This window comes from Pseudorca crassidens, chromosome 16, assembly GCF_039906515.1.
Source record: "Pseudorca crassidens isolate mPseCra1 chromosome 16, mPseCra1.hap1, whole genome shotgun sequence".
Taxonomy (NCBI): Eukaryota; Metazoa; Chordata; class Mammalia; order Artiodactyla; family Delphinidae; genus Pseudorca; species Pseudorca crassidens.
Window position 1 is genome coordinate 27,266,284 of NC_090311.1, and position 21,915 is coordinate 27,288,198.

The 21,915-nt window shown below is 42.5% G+C and overlaps 1 long non-coding RNA gene across 2 annotated transcripts in view; it reads right to left on the reverse strand.

Moving 5' to 3' along the window:
- The window catches only part of LOC137208865 (uncharacterized), a 54,118-nt gene that overhangs the window by 17,359 nt on the left and 14,844 nt on the right, over positions 1-21,915 (reverse strand). For both annotated transcript variants that reach the window (XR_010935794.1, XR_010935793.1), the window contains exon 4: positions 1,497-1,545. This is a non-coding gene — a long non-coding RNA (uncharacterized lncRNA). The remainder of the gene's footprint in view (positions 1-1,496; positions 1,546-21,915) is intronic.

Below are 21,915 nucleotides of genomic sequence, written 5' to 3' on the forward strand. Positions count from 1 at the left end.
AGTTACAGAGCCAGCATCTGCCAGCCGGGGTTGAGGGGCTGCCCCAGCAGCAGTGGTGGAAAGGGGGAACGAGGGGCCTCTGCTCTGCAAAAGGAAACCCCACCCTGAGGTCAAACTAGGGGGCAAGGCAAACAAGGTGAGAGGGAGCTGAATGAGAAGAGGAGGGAGCATCAGGGCTAGAAATGCACTGGCCTTGAATCTTAAGACCAGAGGACAAGACAGGGTGCAAGGAGGGCAGGGCAGTGGGGGAGGCAGGAGGTGCCTGGGCCAACAATGACTGGCCACCATCTGGGAAAAAACCTTTTAATAGGTTGAGGTGCATCTGTGTGGGAACAAAGTTCCCTGTTCGAGGAATCACTGGCTGCAAGGAGCAGAAACATACTCAACGTGCTCAACCAAAACAGGTTTTACTAGAAGGAAATAGCAGCAAGTCTGTCGTAGACTTCAAGTTTCAGGGATGAAGCTGGGCCTAATAAGGACCTAGATACAGGCACTTGAAAGTGATAACTGGGATTATTATCCCCAAATGTCATGCAAGCTTACCCACTGTGTGTCATACGATCTCTCTCGCGCTCTCTCTCTCTCAGTTGGTTTTATCTGCTTCTCTTTGCACTCTTGTAGTGGACATTTGTCACTTTGGGGCTACTCAACATCTATATCCCCTTCCTAGTAACATCCCTGTTTCCTATGGAGGACTGTTTTTAAATGTACCCTGGCTTTTGTTTTTATTCAGGTATGATGAGGTCAACTGATCAAGAGATGACTGCCATTGAAAAGATAATTTGTTACTCATAGATCCCAAGAGGAGGGGCCATGCCTGCCACACAGGTCCACATGGGGAAGCATCAGGGTCATTCAGGAGGCAGAAGGAGCAAGAGGAATGCATGGGCATAAGCCTTTATTGCGGTTTCTGTGGGAAAGTCAAGGCAAGGGAGGGTAAGGAGATTCAGAATTTTCAAATTTAAATAATTTCGGTGGGCTCTGGGCTATAGGATGGTCTGTAGTAGTCTAGTATCTAGCCCTGGATGATTAGGGCAGAGGGATATTGTCTCCTGGAGCGTAAGAGGAGATGGTTTGGAGTATGGACTATGGACTGGTTAGTTTATATATGAAAGGCACCCTCCCTGTTTGTGATCTCTAAGAACTGGTTAACCCTAGGATGAGCCATCTCTCCCCAGTCAGTAAGGCCCCAGCTGCCAGAGAATCAAGAATATAGAAAATAAGGGACTTCCTGGGTGGTCCAGTGGGTAAGAATCTGCACTCCCAATGCAGGGGGCCCAGGTTTGACCCCTTGTTGGGGAACTAGATCCCACATGCCCCAACTAAGAGTTCGCATGCTGCAACTAAAGATCCTGCACACGGCAACGAAGATCTCGCATGCCACAACTAAGACCCTGCACAGCCAAATAAACAAACAAACAAATATCAAACACTTCTTTAAAAAAATATATAGAAAATAAGAAATTATAATGAATACAGGAACTTAGCCCACTCACATTGGATGTGACCTTGGTGGGATGGTAAGTGCAGGCATTCTTCCTCCCTCTATAAAACCAGAAAGATGGGAGTGAAGCTGGAGCTGTGGGCACAGTTTCTGTGTCTCATAGTCATTCTTAAGGAACTGAGAACTTAATCTTTCACAATGTCAAAAAGATCATCTTATGACACCACCTCCCACTCCAGCTCCTACAACCTAAATGCCCAGCAGACGAGGGTTTGTGGGAAACAATCCATAGAGTCATCTCGCCTAGAACTACAGGCCCAGAGGAACCTGGGCACTAACGTCCGGGTCGTGGTGTCCTCTGGTATTATGATTCAAAACCACCAAAGATAAGCCACCGATGCCCTACATGACAAACAGCACAAAAGTCTGGGACCAAGTAAAGGCTTCTAACCCTGACCTAAAGTTGCGGGAAATCGGCAAGATTATTGGTGGCATAGGGTGAGAACTCACTGATGAAAAGAAACAAAGATATTTAAACAAATATGAAGCAGAAAATATAGAACAGAATGAATTTATGAAGGCCTATCATAATTCCTCCACATCATACCTTCCTTACATAAGTAAAAAAAGCCATGCAGGAGCTGTTTTAGAGGAAGAGTCTCTTTTTAATTAATTAATTAGACTTTTAGAGCAGTTTTAGGTTCGCAGTGAAATTGAACATAAAGTGCAGAGAGTTCCTGTATACCCCTTGCCTCCGCTTCCACAGCACTCCGCACTATCAACATCCCTTACCAGAGTGGTACATTTGCTACAATTGATGAGCCTACATTGACACATCACTATTGCCCAAAGATCATGGTTTACATTAGCGTCACTCTTTTCATTCCATGGGTTTTGACAAATGCATAATGTCATGTATCTACAATTATAGTGTCATATAGAATGGTTTTGCCACTCTAAAAATCTCCTGTGCTCTGCCTTTTCATCTCTCCCTCCTCTCTAAGCCCAGGCAAACACTGATCTTTTTACTGTCTCCATAGTTTTGCTTTTTCCAGAATGTCATATAATTGGAATCATAGTATGTAGATTTTCAGATTGGCTTCTTTCACTTATTAATATGCACTTACGTATCCTCCATGTCTTTTTTCATGGCTTGAGAGCTCATGCTTGATAGTACGCTACCTTTTTTTTTAAAAAAAAAAAAAACTCCAAGGGCTTCCCTGGTGGCGCAGTGGTTGAGAATCCGCCTGCCAATGCAGGGGACACGGGTTCGAGCCCCGGTTGGGGAAGATCCCACATGCCACGGAGTAACTAAGCCTGTGCGCCACAACTACTGAGCCTGTACTCTAGAGCCCACGAGCCACAACTACTGAAGCCCGCGTGCCTAGAGCCCATGCTCTGCAACAAGAGAAGCCACCGCAATGAGAAGCCGGCACACCGCCCCTGCTCGCCACAACTAGAGAAAGCCTGCACGCAGCAACGAAGACCCAACACAGCCAAAAATAAATAAATAAATTTATTTTTTAAAGTAAATAAATAAAATAAAAATAAAAACCCCAAACTCCCTGAAAGCTTTCAGCAAAGCCCTATTATAAGAAAGGTGAGGGAGGGAGGTGGTTAGTTGTTGCAAACTTTTTTTTTAAATATTTATTTATTTATTTATTATTTTTGGCTGTGTCAGGTCTTAGTTGTGGCACTTGGGATCTTCGTTGCGGCCTGCAGTCTTCTCTCTAGTTGTGGCGTGGGGGCTCCAGAGTGCATGGGCTCTGTAGTTGTGGCACGTGGGCTCAGTAGTTGTGGTGCACTGGCTCAGTAGTTGCAGCGTGCCGGCTTAGTTGTCCTGCGGCATGTGGGATCTTAGTTCCCCGACCAGGGTTCGAACCCATGTCCCCTGAACTGGAAGGTGGATTCTTTACCACTGGACCACTAGCAGAGTCCTGATAGTATGCTACTTCGATAGCTTCTTGTTGGTGCTAATGATATTCCACTGTCTGAATGCACCACAGCTTATTTATCCATTCACCTAGTGAAGGACATCTTGGTTACTTCCAAGTTTTGGCAGTTATGAATAAAGCTGATACAAACTATTTACAATAGCCAAGACAGGGTAGCAACCTAAGTGTCCATCAACAGATGAATCAATAAAGAAGATGTGGTACATATATACAATGGAATATTACTTGGCCATAAAAAAGAATGAAATACTGCCATTTGCAGCAACATGGATGGACCCAGAGATTTTCATACTGAGTGAAGTAAGCCAGGCAGAGAGAGATAAATATTATATGATATCACTTATATGTGGAATCTAAAAAAAATACAAATGAACTTATTTACAAAACAGAAACATACTCACAGACATAGAAAACAAACTTATGGTTATGAAAGGGGAAAGGCAGGGGGAGGGATAAATTAGGAGTTTGGGATTAACATATACACACTAATATATATAAAAGAGATAATCAACAAAGACCTACTGTATATCATGGGGAACTCTACTTAATATTCTGTAATAACTTTTATGGGAAAAGAATCTGAAAAAGGATAGATATATATGTATAACTGAATCACTTTGCTGTCCATGAGAAACCAGCTCAACAATGTAAATTAACTATACTTCAATTTTTAAAAAAAGAAAAAAGCTGGTGCCATTTAAAGTTAGAAGTGGATATGGAGAGAATTGCAGCTGAAATTACACAGGCAGAGGAACATGCCCACAAAGGGCAGAGAAAGGGGGAAAGAGGCAGCAGAGCAAGCTGACTGCGGTCCAATCAGTATTGTTCCCGAGGAAGAGCAAGCAGCTAATAAACCAAAGAAAAGAAAGAAAGCAAGAGCATTCCACTGGCGACAGAGGGGACACCTTGAAGAAATGACAGAAAACCAAGTGAATAGTGAAGAAGGCACATCTGTTCCTGAGGACAAGGACAGCAGGAGGGATGGACAGTATGGCAGAGGGAGGGAACGGTGATGGTGAAACTGGCTGGGAGAGCAACAGTGTCTGGAGGCGCTACCACCAGATCCTACATCAGAAGTTGAGAACCAAGAGGAAATGTTGCTTTGTTTCATGTTTTTGAAATAATTTTATAAATGAAAAAGTGTCCTTTAAGTTAGGAAGAAACCCAACAATCCAAGGATGGACCCCTCTTTTCATCATCACTGTACATCCAGGATTGGGCACTGGAGTGAAGTTTGGCTGGTCAGATGCTCTCTCCCAAGACTTTGGGTCCTGAGGGAGAGACACAGGGGAGGAGGAGATAGATGGAGGTCATTCACCCCCACGTGGAGCCCTAGCCAGATTGTTCTTGTGTGAAGCTACTCCTGTTGTTCCTCCTTCCTGGTCCCTGGGTTCTCCAGATTTCCCAGACTCCTTCCAAAACGTTCCATTTTGCTTAAACTAAGTTAGCTAGTTAAGTTTAACTTGGTTTCTGTTGCTTGGAATCAGGGAATTCTAACTGACGTATGTCAGGAAATGGCTGTCCCAGCCACGACTCTGCATTTTCTCTCAATGCAATAATGAAAAAATAGAGCTCTGTATCCCAACTTCAGGTTCCTGGGAGAACCAATCTGATTGGCCAGCTGAGTGAGGTATCCATTTCTGGTCCGATCAACCTGGCTCCAAAAGAAGGCAGGGTAACATAATGCTGATAAGGCCAGTGGGGAGGCTGGCAGGACATATATCCACATACGGTTATGCAGACTGTGCAGAATGTATTGGGTTGGCCAAAAAGTGCCTTTGGTTTTTTAGTAAAAATAAAAGACACATTTTTCATTTTCACCAAGAACTTTATTGAACAACTTTATTCACCCTTTTGTTCCACTACCTTCTGCCATTTTTCAGGCAACTTCATAATTCCACCTTCCCCAAATTTTTATCTTTTTGAGAAAAGAACTGTTCCAGGTGCCTTTAACAGTCTTCCAGGGAATTGAAATTTTTTCCATTAAGAGAATTTTGTAAAGACCTAAATAAATGGAAATCTGAAAGTGCAATGTCTGGTGAATATGGCGGATGAATCAGAACTTCCCAGCCAAGCTGCAACAGTTTTTGCCTGGTCATCAGAGAAACAATGCGTGCGGTCTTGCATTATCCTGATGGAAGATTATGCGTTTTCTGCTGACTAATTCCAGTTGCTTTTTGTCAAGCGATGCTTCCAGTTGGTCTAATTGGGAGCATACTTGTTGGAAATAATTGTTTGGTTTTCTGAAAGGAGCTCATAATAAAGGACTCCCTTCCAATCCCACCATATACACAACATCACCTTCTTTGGATGAAGACTGGCCTTTGGTGTGGTTGGTGGTGGTTCATTTCACTTGCCTCACGATCTCTTCCTTTCCACATTATTGTACAGTATCCACTTTTCATTGCCCATCACAATTTGTTTTAAAAACAGAACGTTTTCATTATGTTTAAGTAGAGAATTGCATGCAGAAATATGGTCAAGAAGGTTTTTTGCTTAACTTATTTTGAACCCAAACATCAAAGCGATTAACATACCCAAGCTGGTGCAAATGATTTTCCGCGCTTGATTTGGATATTTTGAGTATGTCCCACGTGGTATAACGTTGACTGTTCTCAATTAATGTCTCGATTTGATCACTATCAACTTCAACTGGTCTACCTGACCATGGAGCATCGTCTAGCGAGAAATCTCCAGCACAAAACTTCACAAACCACTTTTGACATGATCAGTCACAGCACCTTCTCCATTTTGTGTTTCGGTTGCATTTTTACCTTTCTTGAAATAATAAAGCATAATATGCTGAAAATGTTGCTTTTTTCCTTCCATCTTCAATATTAAAATGGCTACACAAAAATTCACCAATTTTGATAAGAATTTTTTTTAAATGCACGCTGATATGACAGCTGTCACATACAATCTAACAAAATTGTTTCGAATGAGGTTAAAGACAACTAGGTGCTACTAGAGCCACCTTATGGAAAAAACCAAACGAACATTTTGGCCAACCCAATATAACTCCAAGGGGTCCCACTGGCATTGTAAACACTGTAAATATGCATATTCATAATGATACTGTTTTAGCAGATGTCATAAAGTGTGTTGAGAAAGGGACATTTTTTTCCTAGTTCTTACATAAATGTTCTATGGGCTCCTTCTAGCTCACTGCTAGGCATTCTCACCTCCTGTTAACCACCCCATGTTGAACCTCCAGAGTAAAGGTAGGACCACCTTGGAGAGTGGCATTTCAGGAGTAGCAGAACCCAGATTGAAACCCAGTGGGTTCATCCAAAGGCACATCCTCTCCTGCCTAAGCAAACAGGGTCAGGGTTGGGGGAGTGGTCACTGGAAGTGGTGGCAAAATTAAGGATCCAGATAGTAGTAGTTCCCTTCCTAGGTACACACCATCAGCCAAGGGAACGATACCCCAGGGGAACATGAGCTCATAAAGAAAAATAAGAAGACATTGAGTAGTACAATCCCTATAAAAGAAAATCCAGAAAAATGAACCTATATGAAATGAAGCAGAATTAATGGACCATCAACAACAAGACTTTAAAATAATCATAATAAAAATCCTCAAAGAGATCATGGATAATATTATAACTTTGAAATAGGGAATGAGAATGTATAAAGAAGCTATCAAGTATGAAAAATATAATAGCTGAAGTGAAGAACTCAATATGTAAGTTGAATGGCAAAATAGATTCAGACTGAGAATGAATTCATAAACTGGAAGACAGGGTTGATGAACTCTCCCAAAAGGTATCAGGAAGGAATAAAGAGATGAAAAATACAAGGGTAAACTTAATAGATATGGAAGATAGATATGTCTTTAAAATGAAAGTTTTAGAAGAGGAGGGGAAAAAAAGCTGGAAGGAAGGAAATATTTGAAAAAAATGAGTAAAACAGTTCCCAGAATTTCCCAGAATTAGAGAAAAGTGTAAGATTTCATGCTGAGTACCAACAAGATGGAATTTTTTAAAAAACCACTTGAACATATTACAGTAAAATTTAATAAAGTATGAGCTTTTATTCCTTGTTTAAATAAAAAAAAATTTTGTTAAATAAAATTCTAAGAGCTTCTAGAGAATCATAACAAACAAGCAAACAAACAAAACAAAAAACAACAGGGCTTCCCTGGTGGCACAGCGGTTAAGAATCCGCCTACCACTGCAGGGGACACGGGTTTGAGCCTTTGTCCGGGAAGATCCCACATGCCGTGGAGCAACTAAGCCTGTGCACCACAACTACTGAGTCTGTGCTCTAGAGCCCGCAAGCCACAACTAATGAAGCCTGCGTGCCTAGAGCCTGTGCTCCACAACAAGAGAAGCCACGATAATGAGAAGCCCACACACTGCAACAAAGAGTAGCCCCTGCTCGCTGCAACTAGAGAAAGCCCGCACACAGCAACAAAGACCCAATGCAGCCAAACACACACACACACACACACACACGCGCGCACACACACACACACACACACTACCCACTAGGAACAAGTATTATACTGACATCAGTTTTCTCAGTAGCAATACAGAAATCAAAAAAAAGAACTTTAGAATTAGAATTTTAGTATGAAAGTGAAATAAAGATATTCTCAAACTTTCAAAGTCTTAGAAGATTTACTTACCTAAAGGCCCTCTTTGAAAATACTTTTGGAGGAAGTACACTAGCAAAGAGAATTAAATCCCAGAGGACACAGATACTGGAATGAAGTTTGACTAAAGTATTTAATAAAGTATATATTTGTCTAGATAAGTAAGTATAAAATAAAAAGACAAAAAGCTATATCCATCATTGAGCACTAAATTTCTAGATGATATAACATGACAGAGTTGTGTATCTGGAAGTTTGTGAAGTCCACTGGGAGGTGAGCACACACTTTTTTTTGGAGAGAAAGATATAGCTATTGATAAGCTCAAAATTGACAAGGAAAAATAAACACAAGTAAGGGTTATCATAAGCTAAGGGTAACACCAAAAGAATGAAAATAGAATGTACAAGTTTCAAACCAACAAAAGAAAATTCAATCTATCCAATGAAAGTTATGAAAGGAGACAAAAAGAAAAATCCAATATGGTAAATAGGAGATATGAAATCAGTTGGCTGATATAGGGACTTCCCTGGCGGTCCAGTGGTTAAGACTCCACGCTTCCACAGCAATGGGCACTGGTTCGATCCCTGGTCAGGGAACTAAGATCCCACATGCTGCCCTGATATAGGTCTAAATATAACAGCAAATAATATAAATGGGTTACATTTATAAATCAAAAGTCAAAGAATCTCATATTAAATTAAAAGTAAATAATATATTGAAATAAACCATGTTATTTTAAAAGGGGATACAGAAAGGTTGAAAATAAAGAGAAAAAAAGATAAACTAAAACATCAACCAAAATAAAGCCGTGTAGCAGTTTTCATATTGGACCAAAAAGATTTTTTTTTTCAAAAAGATTTTAAGGTGAAAAACATCATAAAGGACAAAGAGGGATAGTATATATTTGTAAAAGAATAAGTCAAAGGGATAAAATAGCTATGAATACATATGAACCTAGTGTTACAGATTAAAGTATATGAATGGCAACTGACAAAACTTGGGTTTGGGGTGGGAATAGATAAATCAACAATGGTAGTTAGAGATTTTTAATAGATCCTAAAATAACTAAAATAATACTTCCAAATTACTCTTTGTTTAAAGAGGAAATGATAAGGAGAATTTTTAAATACTTGAAAATAAACAGTGAAAGCACTGCATGTCATAATTTGTGGGACAAAATTAAAACAGTACTTAGAGGAAAATATATAGCTTCAAAAATGAGCTAAGCATTTAACTCAGGAAGATAAAAAAGCAGTGGAATACACACGAAGATACAAATGTGAAAAAAAAAAAAGATAAGGAAAAATCAATCACATTGAAAATTACAACAAAAAATACACAAGATTAACAAAACTAAAGCCCTGTTCTTTGAATCAATTGACAGGATAGGGGTATCTCTGAAAGACTGATCAAGAAAAAAGGAAGAAGATGCAAATAAACTAAATAAATAATAAGGTAGGTGAAGATAACTACAGTCACAGCAAAGATTATAAAAATAGTAAAAGCAATTAATACTATGTGCTGTAGATTAGACTTGTAAATAATCTAGTGGAACAAAATAATGAGCCCTGAAAAAGACTCATTTGTCTATGGATACATACAATGTAACAGAGTTGGCATGGCACGTTCTGAATTAGTTAGCTCTCCATATAGGAAAAAATTAGATTCTTACATCACATCATATACAAAAAAAATTAGATGTACTAAAGACATAAATGTGAAAGGCAAAACTAAATTCTTTAGGAAAAAATGTAGGAGAATATTTTTTAGTATCATGGGGGTTGGCAAGATTTCTTAAAGAAGGAATAAAAGCTCAGATCATTAATAGAAATGCTGATGTGTTTGCCTACATTCAAAGATTTAAATTGCACATAAAAAAACGACAGAGACAATGTTGAAAGATAAGGCATAGACTGGGAGAAGAAATTTACTGTGCATGTAACCTACAAAGGGTCAGAACACAGAGTACTATATAAGGAATTCTGACAAGTCAATAAGAAACAAACAGCCCAGTAGAAAGGACAAACTCAATGGCCAAGGCACATGTGAAAGAATGTCCAACCTTACTAGAAGACAGGGAAGTGTGAATTTTAAAAATGAGACACCAATTCAGAAGGATGTTTGGAAAATTGTTTAACATCTGACCAGACCAAGTGTTGTCAAGGAAGTAGGGAAAGAGGAGCTCACACGTTGATGGGAGTGTAAATTCACATGAGTTTAAGCGGAAAATGTGCATGCGCACAGCCCTGCATTTCCCTTCCAGGTGTATACCTTGCAGAAACTCTCACCTGTGTTTACAAGAAGACATGTACTAAAATGTTCACCATTGATTGCAACAAGTTTAAAATGATCTAAATGTCCATCAACAGCAGACTGATGTACAGCCACATGATGGAGTTCTACACAGCAGTTAAAATGAAGTGGAGTTAAAATGATCTGTTAACATGGATACTCTCCAGAACACAATTTGGGAAGCCAGAGAGAAGTTACAGAATAATATGTGCATTATATACTATTTATTTATTTTATTTTAAAAGATATTTATTTATTTATTTGGCTGCTCTGCGTCTTAGTTGCAGCGCATGGGATCTTCACTGAAGGATCTTTAGTTGCGGCATGTGGAATCTTTATCTGTGGCATGCGAACTCTTAGTTGTAGCATGTGGGATCTAGTTCCCTGACCAGGGATCGAACCTGGGCCCCCTGCACTGGGAGCATGGAGTCTTAGCCACTGGACCACCAGTGAAGTCCTTATATACTATTTTTTTTCCATTCTACTATCATTATTTTTTAACATCTTTATTGGAGTATAATTGCTTTACAACGGTGTGTTAGTTTCTGCTTTATAACAAAGTGAATCAGGTATACATATACATATATCCCCATATCTCCTCCCTCTTGCATCTCCCTCCCACCCTCCCTATCCCACTCCTCTAGGTGGTCACAAAGCACTGAGCTCCTATATACTATTTATTGAATTTAAACTTTCTGAAAACAAAACTATATGATAGTTAGGGAAACACAAAAATGGAATGAAAGTACAATATAAAAGTGTACATGGGAATGATAAAGACTAAATTGATGATTGAGGTTTCCTCTCGTAAAGGAGGGAGTGGGGTGGGAGAGAGGTGAGGTACATGGCAGCCTCAGTTGTATCTGTAAGTTTTTCAGTAAAACTTCTGAAGATGGTATTTTGTAATATTAAAATTTGACAAAGTTGGATAGTGGATACTCAGATGTGCTTACATTATTCTCTTTTTTTTTGCTTGTTAGAAAATTTCATAATTACACAACAAGGTTAAAAGTAAAAAAATATTAGAAATAGCTTTATACCAATAAAACTTTAAATCTATAAGAAATGAATGTTTATTGAAATACATAAAATGCCAAACTTTGAACAAGAAGAAATAACAAATCAGCCAACAACCAGTAAAATAATTGAAATGGTAATCAAAATTAACACCTTAAAATTTTTTTCTCAGCTCAGTTGACTTTGTAGCTAAGTTCTACCAAAGCCATGGTATTAAGTATGTCTTTTTATTCTGATGCTTTAATATCTGGGACCTTGCTAACCTTGGAGAGACTGACATCCAAGGGCCAGACAATTCCTAGAGATAGTAAAGGACTCACCTGTGAGCATGCCTTTCATCTGCAAACAAGCCAATCCAGAGCCCACACACCCCACTCCATCTTCTCTGGGCTCTTTCACTCCAAGGCCACTATTCCCTTGCCCTAATCACTCAGGGCCAGGTACCAGGCAACTAGAGACAGATCCTATACCCAAGAGGCCAATGAAATTATTTCAACTAACCAATCCTAAACCTGCCTACCTTGTCTTATCTCCTCCTGGTCTTATGCCTCAGAGCAAACCAAATTCAGGTCCATGGGGGAACATGCATGAGTGTTGTTTGCGTCAGCAGAGAATTGGAGGCCTCCTAAGTATCCATCATTAGGAGGATGGATAAGTAAACCTTGACAGGTAAATGCATTCTGTGGAATAAATAAGTAGCAGTTGGAAGCAATGGGTTTGAGGTATGCATAATAACATGGATAAGTCTTAAAAGCAGTGAAAAAGTAAGGAACAAAAAGAGATCTAAAATGCACACACATTCAAAACACAATATATTTTTCAAAGACACATATACCCAAGGACATAGGCCAAATACAATATATTAAGTGTCTATGGGGGAAATGGGAAAATATGAGCAGTGGTGGAGATGAAGGGAAAAAAATAAGCATATAAAAGAAAGGGCATGTATGAGCCTATGATTACGTTGCATGATCTGGGTCAGTTAACTGAACCCTGCATCTGAGGTCCACCCCAGCTAAAACAGACACTGCACGTGCACGCGCACACACACAATAAAGCTACATCTTATACGAGACCAGTTGGCTTCCTTAAAATCAGGTCTAGGGCCTCTCGGGTGGCAAGGGAAAGGGTATTCAGGGGGATCCTGGGGTGTAGGTAATGTTCTAGTTCTTTCCCTGCATAATGGGATATTCGTTTTATAACTAATTGTTAAACTGCACAAATAAGTTGTATGGATTTTCTTTATTGTTCTTTTCCCCCTCATTTTTAAACATGATCTCTTTTGTAATTCTCTCGTGAAGTAGACACAGGGGGCTTTGAGCATTTGTTGCCCACCTCATCATCTCCCTCTCCCTGCCTCCTTGTCTCTGAGGGGTTCTGAGGAACACAGTTTCAAAACCTTCAAACTGGTCCAACCCTTGTTTCACTGAGGGGCAAACTGAAGTTCATATGCGGCACCTTTGGATGGCCTGTCGTCTTCCAAAGGGGGCTAAATCGTCAGTTAGCTGTAATGGGTACTGATGGAACCAGTGCCCAGGGGACAAAGGCTCCGATCACTCTGGACCCCAGGAGGCTGCCCTCTATGTGCCTGGCACTGAGTTGGACACAGGTGGTTGAGGTCTTCTTCCTGCCCCCGAGGGGACAGTCCCCAATAACTGACCTGTGAAGTCCATCCATGTCTGTGCTTCCTCCACCTGGAAATCCTTCCACTGTCCCTTTTCTGACCTCGTCAGGTCCTGTGCTTGTCAGTCCTCAACCTCACCAGACTCCTCCCGGGAGAAAGTTGAAAGGGAGTAACTTCCTGCCAGCCTCCACCTGAACCCACGGTTTATCTCTTTGGCTTGAAGCCATCTGTCATGGCCCCTCTCCTTTCGGGAGTTACCTGTATATCAGTCTCAGCGTGTGTTTAAAAATCTTCCATGGGGGAAAAAAATAAACAAAAACAAAAACAAAACAAAACAAAACAAAATCTTCCATGGGGGAGAGGAGACAAGGAATAAGGTCACCTATGAATATTCCTTTTTCCGGGGACACCTGGTCCTCCCAACCATCCTATAAGTAAGACATTAGATCTTCTTTTCATCTCTGTTTCACAGATGATGACCATGGAGGGGATGGAGTTGCCCAAGGTCACCCACAGAGTGAGAACTGGACAACAGATCCGTCTCACTCCAGAGCATGTAGCCATCAAATCCTCTCCAGAAGCCATCAGGGCAGAGATTGTGGGGTTCACAACAAAGAGTACATTCCTAACTGAGGAAGGACATTTGTGGGAGAATACGTTCTCATCCCCTCTGGAGAGAGACTGGGGGCCTGGCTGGGGGTTGACAGATGCAGAGAAATGAAGCTCTGCTGGCCTAGATGGCCCTGAGGCATCAGTGGCCAGTGCCTCACCCCCATGGGTGCTGCTCTAGGGGATGGGCCCTGTGGATGCCTCGTGTGGGTGGGAAGGACCAAGAAGAGTGAAAAGATCATAATTGGTGGCTATTTTTGGGAATTGGAGTTATTTTGAGGTGGTAAGAATTCAGAGGAACAAATTCTGGGGTTTAAGAGAAAACACGAGGACAAGGCTGTCAGGAGCCACGTGGGCTCAGGCACACACTGGCCTTGGCAGGGGCTGTGGGTGTCTGGGGGCGCTTTGTAACAGCTTTGTAAGGTGTAAGTAACTAGCCCTTAGTGGGGAGAACGGCTACATTGCCGCTCCAGGGACAGGAGCAGGAACGTACAACAGGGGACGAGCTCCCTCTCGTGGCATTTTGGCACAATGACAGCCCTGAACTCAGGCCTGGGAATCTGGGGAGATTCCTTCAGCTACCATCTAGAACTTATGGAGTGTTGATAGTGTGTTGGGCCTTGCACGAGCCTTACACCTACCGTCTCACCTTCACAACAGCTGAAGGAAAACCGCTTCTCTTCACCTGGTCTCGTCCTCTACCCAATACGCCCAGGTGCAAGCTGAAACATTTCCTCCCAGAGGGGCCTGCTGACCCCTGCCCCTGGGTCCTGTACCTCTGCTGGTGCTTCTAGAAAGCCTGGCTATCTCTCTGATGCTTATTGCACTTCATTATGATTTGTTTATCTGATTGTTTAGCTTCAGCAATGGACTGTAACTTCCATCTTAGTCTCCATTACGTCCCTCGCAGAGAGAAGGGACTGAATTAATTTGTGTCAAATGAATAAATGATGAAAGAGAGAGTATTCCTGGCCTGGCATGCATAGTTTGGACACAGGGTCAACGTCACAGCAGTGGAGTTATGCAGTGCCCCAAGCGGCCACTCCAGGGAGAAACTCTCTAAAGACCATTAAGCTTGAAATCTTGAGCACTTCTCCCTGCAAAACCCCAGACGACTACATGTTATATTCCTTCATATTTGCACTATTCTCTCACTGGTTAGACAGAGCGAGAGAGGAAACAAGGGAGGAATTTTAGGACATAACCACCTAGAGTTGGGACGAAGTCCCTGAGGGTTGGTCCTGGGCATGGTCACTGAAGTGGGGGAAGAGGGTCCATCAGATAATGTCACCCAGCAGGTGAAACCCAAGAGGTCATTTAAGCTGGCTCTTTGAACTGGGGCCAAGTTCAGTGGGGTCAGGGATCACACTGCCGATCTCTCACCATATTACCTTTTGTGAGGTTTTAGTAAGTGACTTTGGCCTCTCCTGGTCAGAGGCTTATCCTCGTTGGTCATCTGTATGTAGTGGTGGAAATGGCAGCAGTGCCAGTGTCTGACATGGAAAGATGTCCAGTGCCACCCTGGGCTCCCCAAATGTGCCACAGAAACACCTTTGGCACACTCTCAGAGTGCTGGGAAGACTTCCAACAGTTCAGTTTTACAGATGAACAAATTGTGACTCAAAGAGTAACTTGCTCACCATCACACAGCTGGCAAGTAGCAGAACGGGGATGGCAATCCAAGTCTGTGGTTCCAAATGTGTGCTCTTGAAATATTTCTGAATAAATAATATACTCACACAACCCAAAATTCAAACAGTTCAAAGCAGTGACGTCAGCCTTCCTTCCACCCTCTTTCTCAGTCGCTCTGTTGCTCTCCCCAGAGAGCCAGAGTTATCATTTTCTTGTGTGTCCTTCCCAAGCTTTTCTATACATGTTCAGGCCCACATATTTTCCCTCCCCACACACACACATGGAGGGCAGCCTAGCACACACCCTGTTCTGACTCTTGTTCTTTACACATAATTATATCTTAGAATTTGCTCCACATCAGTGTAATTAGAGTTCTCTCATTCTTTTCATGGCTGCACACATTACACTGATGGGTATACCATAATTTATTTTCCCAGTTCTCTATTGATGGTCTTTTGTTTCCAATCTTTTGAGATTACAAAAAACACGGGAGGGTTGGAGATAGAAAAATGGGTGCACCAAAATAGGCTGCCCCTAGAGGGAAATTACGAAGACTGTACTTTCTTCATTCTCCAGCCTTATAGACCTCTGTCAGTTCCCAGACACCCTGCTCTCTGGAACTAAGACGGTGATGTTCAAACCAGCATCCAGCCAAGCAGGGCCTAAACCCGGCCAACTTGGGCAGGATCAGCCCCCCATTTGGGAAAAGACTCTGAGTCTTTTTTTTTTTTAATTGGCCACGCTGCATGGCATGTGGAACCTCCCCCGCCAGGGATCAAACCTACGCCCCCTGCAGTGGAAGCAAGGAATCTTAACCACTGGATCACCAGGGAAGTCCAAAAGACTCTGAGTTTGACTTATGGACTGGTATGGCTTTTGCATCTGACGAGCCTCAGGAGAGACAGTGCCTCCAGGCCCCAGACTGGCCCTCGGCTCTTCTCCATACCCAGCCTGTCTGCTAACCAAAGACAATGGCCATACCAAATACTTCTATCCATTCCATGAGCTGGGGCTCTTTAGTTCTGGGTCCCTGTCTTCTGAGACTGTCCTGGATCCTCAATTGGGAGAGGCAGCAAGGACTAGGGGGAGGCTGTGGCTTGTATGGTTAGGGTCATGGGGAGACAGCAGGGGTGCAGGTGGGAAGAGAAAGGAGTTATCCTGGGTACTGAGGGTTTTTACAAGTGGGGGTGTGTTAGGTAGTCTCTTTTTTTTTGTTTTTTTTTTTTTGTTGTTTGTTTGTTTGTTTTAGGTAGTCTCTTTGATGGTGCCCAGTGATCCCTGCTTTCTGTGTAATCCCCCTCTCCTTGTGGAATCACCTCCCCTTGAGTGTGGGCTGTACCTAAAGACTTGCTTCTAATGAATAGAATATGGCAAAAGTGATGTCACTTCTGAGATGAGGTCACAAAAAGACTGGCTTCCCTCTTGTTCTCTCAGGCTCTCCTGCTTTCTTTTTTTTTAAATAAATAAATTTATTTATTTTATTTTTGGCTGCATTGAGCCTTCTTTGCTGCACGCGGGCTTTCTCTAGTTGCAGAGAGCTGGGGCTACTCTTTGTTGCGGTGTGCAGGCTTCATTAGTTGTGGCACATAGGCTCAGTAGTTGTGGTGCACGGGCTTAACCACTCCACGGCATGTGGGATCTTCCCAGACCAGGGATCGAACCCATGTCCCCTGCGTTGGCAGGCAGATTCTCAACCACTGCGCCACCAGGGAAGTTCTCTCTTGCTTTCTTGCTCTGATAAAGCCAGCTGCCATGTTGTGAGCAGCCCTACAGAGAGGCTCACATGGAACTGAGGGACAGGAACCGAGGGAAGCTACCAGCTAACAGCCAGTGAGAAATTGAAGTCCTCAGCCCTCAGTCCCATAACCCACAAGGAATTGAATCCTGCCAACAACCATGTAAATGAACTTGGAAGTTGATCCTTCCCTAGTCAAGCCTTCGGATGAGATGGCAGCCCCAGGTAATACCTTGATTGTGGCCTTGTGAGAGGAATGCACACAAGAAGAGGGTTGGATGAATGCAGAATGGGCTAATTCATGGTATCCACCACACCTTCCAAGTGATGGTGGAACTCCATTCTCCCTCCCAGAAATTCCATGGACTCAACCCAACCACCCCACACCCACCACCACCCCCTCCATTTTCCCCAGCCCCAGCCTAACTATCTCAAGGAGGAAGGACCCTCCCTATCCCACTGACTGTAAAGACCTCTTATCTATTTTGGTCAAACATGGCCTTGGGCTTCCCTGGTGGCGCAGTGGTTGAGAGTCCGCCTGCCAATGCAGGGGACACGGGTCCGTGCCCCGGTCCAGGAAGATCCTACGTGCCACAGAGCGGCTGGGCCCGTGGGCCATGGCCGCTGGACCTGCGCGTCCGGACCCTGTGCTCCGCAATGGGAGAAGCCACAACAGTGAGAGGCCCGCATACTGCAAAAAAAAAAAAAAAAAAAAACATGGCCTTGTTCTCCCATTAGAATCACTGTTCAGCAGTTCTCACTCTGCCTACCCCTGAAATGCCAAGGTCAGTCTGCTGGGCTTGGGATCATTGTTACCCATGTCCCCAGCTATTCTTACCAAAATTTCTGCCCTTACTTCACAGGCCCTAATTGAGATGAACCTGAAAGAGCTCCAAAGTGGAGGGATCTTGGCTCATTTTCACTCAGAGCATCCCCCTCAACACCACCAGTCTTGGAGAATCTCAGTTCTTGGTCTTCAAGTCCTGTCTCCTAGTATCCTGCTGACTGAATAATGTGGGCAGAGTGGGGTCCCTGCATTTCTATTGCCCTAAGATATCCTTGATCTCTGTGGATGGGAGAAGAAGCCTAGTAACAACCATTTATTAAACACCACTTCTGACTCAGCCCTGAGACAGGCATTGGGACAAAGTTGGTTACAACTCCAAGGGTGGCCTTGGGAGCTTGTAGTCCAGTGCGAGAAGAAGACAAGTAAATGAGCACTCACAAAACCCCATGATGAGTGTGATGAGAGAAGAATACCAAGGGCATTTTGAGAGCTGGGAAGAAAGCCTAATTCTTTCCTGAGGACAGAGAAGGCTTCATAGAGGGTGAGTAATAGTTTATTGGGCCCCATAAAAGAGAAGAAGGCCTTTCAGACAGGAAATCATATGTACATGGCCATGGAGTATGAGAAATGTAGTGTACTCAGGGAAATCCACGCTCTTTGGTAAAGATTACACTCCAGTGAGAGAGGGAGACACGAGGCACTGTCTTACATGGAAAGATGTCCAAGATAGGTGATCAAATGAATAAAGCAAGTCACATGAGAATGTGTATGCTGTGATCCCTTTGTATTCTGTGTCAAGGATCTACCTATACATATATACATACATGTTTGCATGTGAATGTCTAAAAACTTATTGGAAGAAAACACATGAAATAAACAATTGATACTTCAGGGGAGATGGAGTGGGCTGAGAAGGAGGGGAGAGGAGAAGACGGGTGCGCCCCCTTTTTACTCCATACCACTTCGTACTGTTTGCATTTGCGTTATTTTATGATACTAATATATTAAAATAATTTAATGAAGGAAGTGATATACCCATATTTACCTTACAGAAAGATTTCCTTCACAAGATTTGGGGAACACTTTGAATGTGGGGTGGATATTAGATATTATTAAAGAATTATTGTTAATTTTAGGCAAGTATGAAAATAATCTTATTTTTTAGAGGTAAATAGTATGATATCTCACATAAAAGGGTTTCTAAGCCCTGGGCAGATTTAACAAAAGCTGGACCCCATGGATGTACCTGTCCTCCATCTGTGTGAGTTTTTCCATCAGTGCTCTGTGGCCTGGTGAAGAGAGGATGCAGGACATGGTGATGTGGCTCCAGGCCTGGGTTTGTCAGTGGTTTGGGTTAGATGAAAGGACAGGCTGCAGGTGGAGAGGGGTTCTTGGCTGCATGGAGAAGGAAGGGAAAGCCAGGCAGTTCCCAACTACAGTGAACAGGTGTGTGTGTGTGTGTGTGTATGCTTGGTTATTCCACATTTGAGTTCCCTCCAGTTGGGGAGGTACCCCTTTGTATGTGTCTTGGAAGGAGGCAGACTCTCATCTGCCACTAGAGAAGCAAAGGGACCAGAGCTTTCTTTCTCTGCCTCACTCTTAGCTAGCTTGTGGGCACATAACCCAAGGTGAGCCAGTTAATGCTCCTACCAAGGATAACTCAAAGATATAGGGACAGCCAAAAAAATTTTCAAAGTGAGGGCAATGGGGCTGAGAACACAGCACCAGCAGCATTAAGTGCTCCGTGGGGACTCCCAGCCAGAACACCCTGTAGTTTGACTTTGGCTACATTTGCTGCCTTCCTGGTTCCTGCACACTGGTTCTTTGGCATTTAGGTGGATTCTATGAGCTACCCAAAATCTTTCCAAGAACTCTTTACTCTTTTATCATTAGAGTAGCCAAAGTTAATTTTTGTGCTTGCTGCCAAGAACCCTAACTGGGACATAAGTTGGTACAAGAAAAAAGATGGCAGCCAAAAGGTTATCAGGGGAGTGGAAGAAATGGGGATTGGTTATTTGCCTTAGGGCTGTAGGTCTACTGGGATTCAGGAATGGGAATTTGGTAGCCTATGCCATATAACGCAAACCAGCTAATTAAATTATTGCCTGTGGTCACCTAAAATGAAATTTCCACTGAGGACAGGTTTTAGGAGACTATATGGGATGGGGTACCTGCTTCTAAAACCACAGCACAGCTTATGGAAGCTGGATAACAATCTCAAGCCCTAAATTATCAGCTCAAAGTAATGACTTAAACCCATGGACTTTCTATTGTTGCTGAAAAATCTTGTAGCAACGGGGCTAACATAAGTAAAAACCAGTCTCAGAATTTGATCTAATGGTTCTTGAATCATAATATTAGAGAAATCACAGTCATAAAATTAAGATATTGATAGGAAAAAATGGAACCCCAAGAACTGCAATAGGGCTATATAAGAGACATTCGGAGGGAATCCCCAAGCATTCCCTTATCAGCTGAAGCAGCTCCTGTCCATTGTCTGACAATGCCCCTCCCTTGACTGATAAGGCTGTGACTTCCGGAGTTACCTTGCAAGAGGACATCATTTATCCTCATGCCCCACCCTCTGACCCAACATTTTCTCCAGATATGTCAAATCCCAGCATGCCAATTTAGGGGAGGACTCTGTTTGAAGGAGCAGATGGGTGACAGAAACCTGGACTCCCAACTGCTCAAACTAGAACAGCAACTTCAAAATCTTTGATATGTTCTCATACAGCATTAAATTCAGCCTCATCTAAAGTTACAATGTCAGAAACAGTATAACCTCAAAGGAATCTGAAGACTTATGAAGAAAGGAACATTGGAGAAGATTTACTGTGTGCAACTTGGCCACCCCACCCCCCATTACGTCCCTGGAAAAAGCCCCATACGTTTTGTTATCAAATAACTTTAAAAATATTTTGGTGAAGAAAATAACAGAAGCACCAAAAAGCATTGTAAGCTGTTCTCTGCAGGCTATGGGTGCTACTGGAAGATGGTGTGTGACTCTTTGTGTCAAAGAAAATGAAGAACTCTGTGTGCTTTAGACCAAGTAGTGACACTTAATAGCACAGGCAAATGAACATAAACAACACATTAGTCAACAGAGCTAATAGGTACCCCATGGACAAAGATCCCTGACCATTATAATTATTTTTGCTGCTTCTTTAAATTAAGTGCCTGAATCAAAACAGCCCACTAAGATGCCACTTGATCAATATTTTTTAATATTAAAAATCGGTGAGTAGAGGCTTGAGTTGAGTTACTGTTGCAAAGACAACTAATTGTTTTCCAATATCTATTTCTCCCTTATCTTTCATAGAAATAGAACCTCTGATTTTTAGCAGAACACATGGCTACCAAGAATGAAGACTACATTTCCCAGCCTCCCTTACAGCTAGGCATGGCCATGTGACAAAACCCTAACCAAGAGAATATGAGTGGAAGTAACATGTATAATTCCCAGGGTGGTCTTAAAAGTAGGGGTTGTACCCTTCTTCTTCCTCTTTCTCCAACCCACTGCTCACAATATAGAAGTGGTTATGAGGCATTTTGGAATGTGGACAAGGGCAATACTGTAGTGTGGTGAGAAAACAAGATAAAAAGGAGTGTAGGTCCCTGAATGACTTTGTGGAATAGAGATACCATCCAGCTCTGGACAGCCTACATTTGGACACTCACATAAGAAAGAAATTAACTTTTATCTTGCTTAGGACACTGTTATTTTAGGTCTCTGTCATTCGCAGGTAAGTAATGGTGATAGATTAGTAAACCCCAATGATAGAGAATGAGGCAGCTCCCTCAATTTCCAGACCTGAGTCATTTCACAGACCCAAAGACCCTTAAGTAAAAGGAAGATAGGGTTTCCCTGGTGGCACAGTGGTTAAGAATCCGCCTGCCAATGCAGGGGACATGGGTTCGAGCCCTGGTCCGGGAAGACCCCACATGCTGTGGAGCAACTAAGCCCGTGCACCACAACTACTGAGCCTGCACTCTAGAGCCCGCGAGCCACAACTACTGAGCCCGCATGCCTAGAGCTGGTGCTCCACAACAAGAGCAGCCACTGCAATGAGAAGCCTACTCACTGCAACAAAGAGTAGCCCCTGCACGCCACAACTAGAGAAAGCCTGCATGCAGCAACGAAGACCCAACACAGCCATAAATAAATAAATTTATTAAAAAAATTATAATTATAGCTATCATTTATTGAATTTCATTATGTG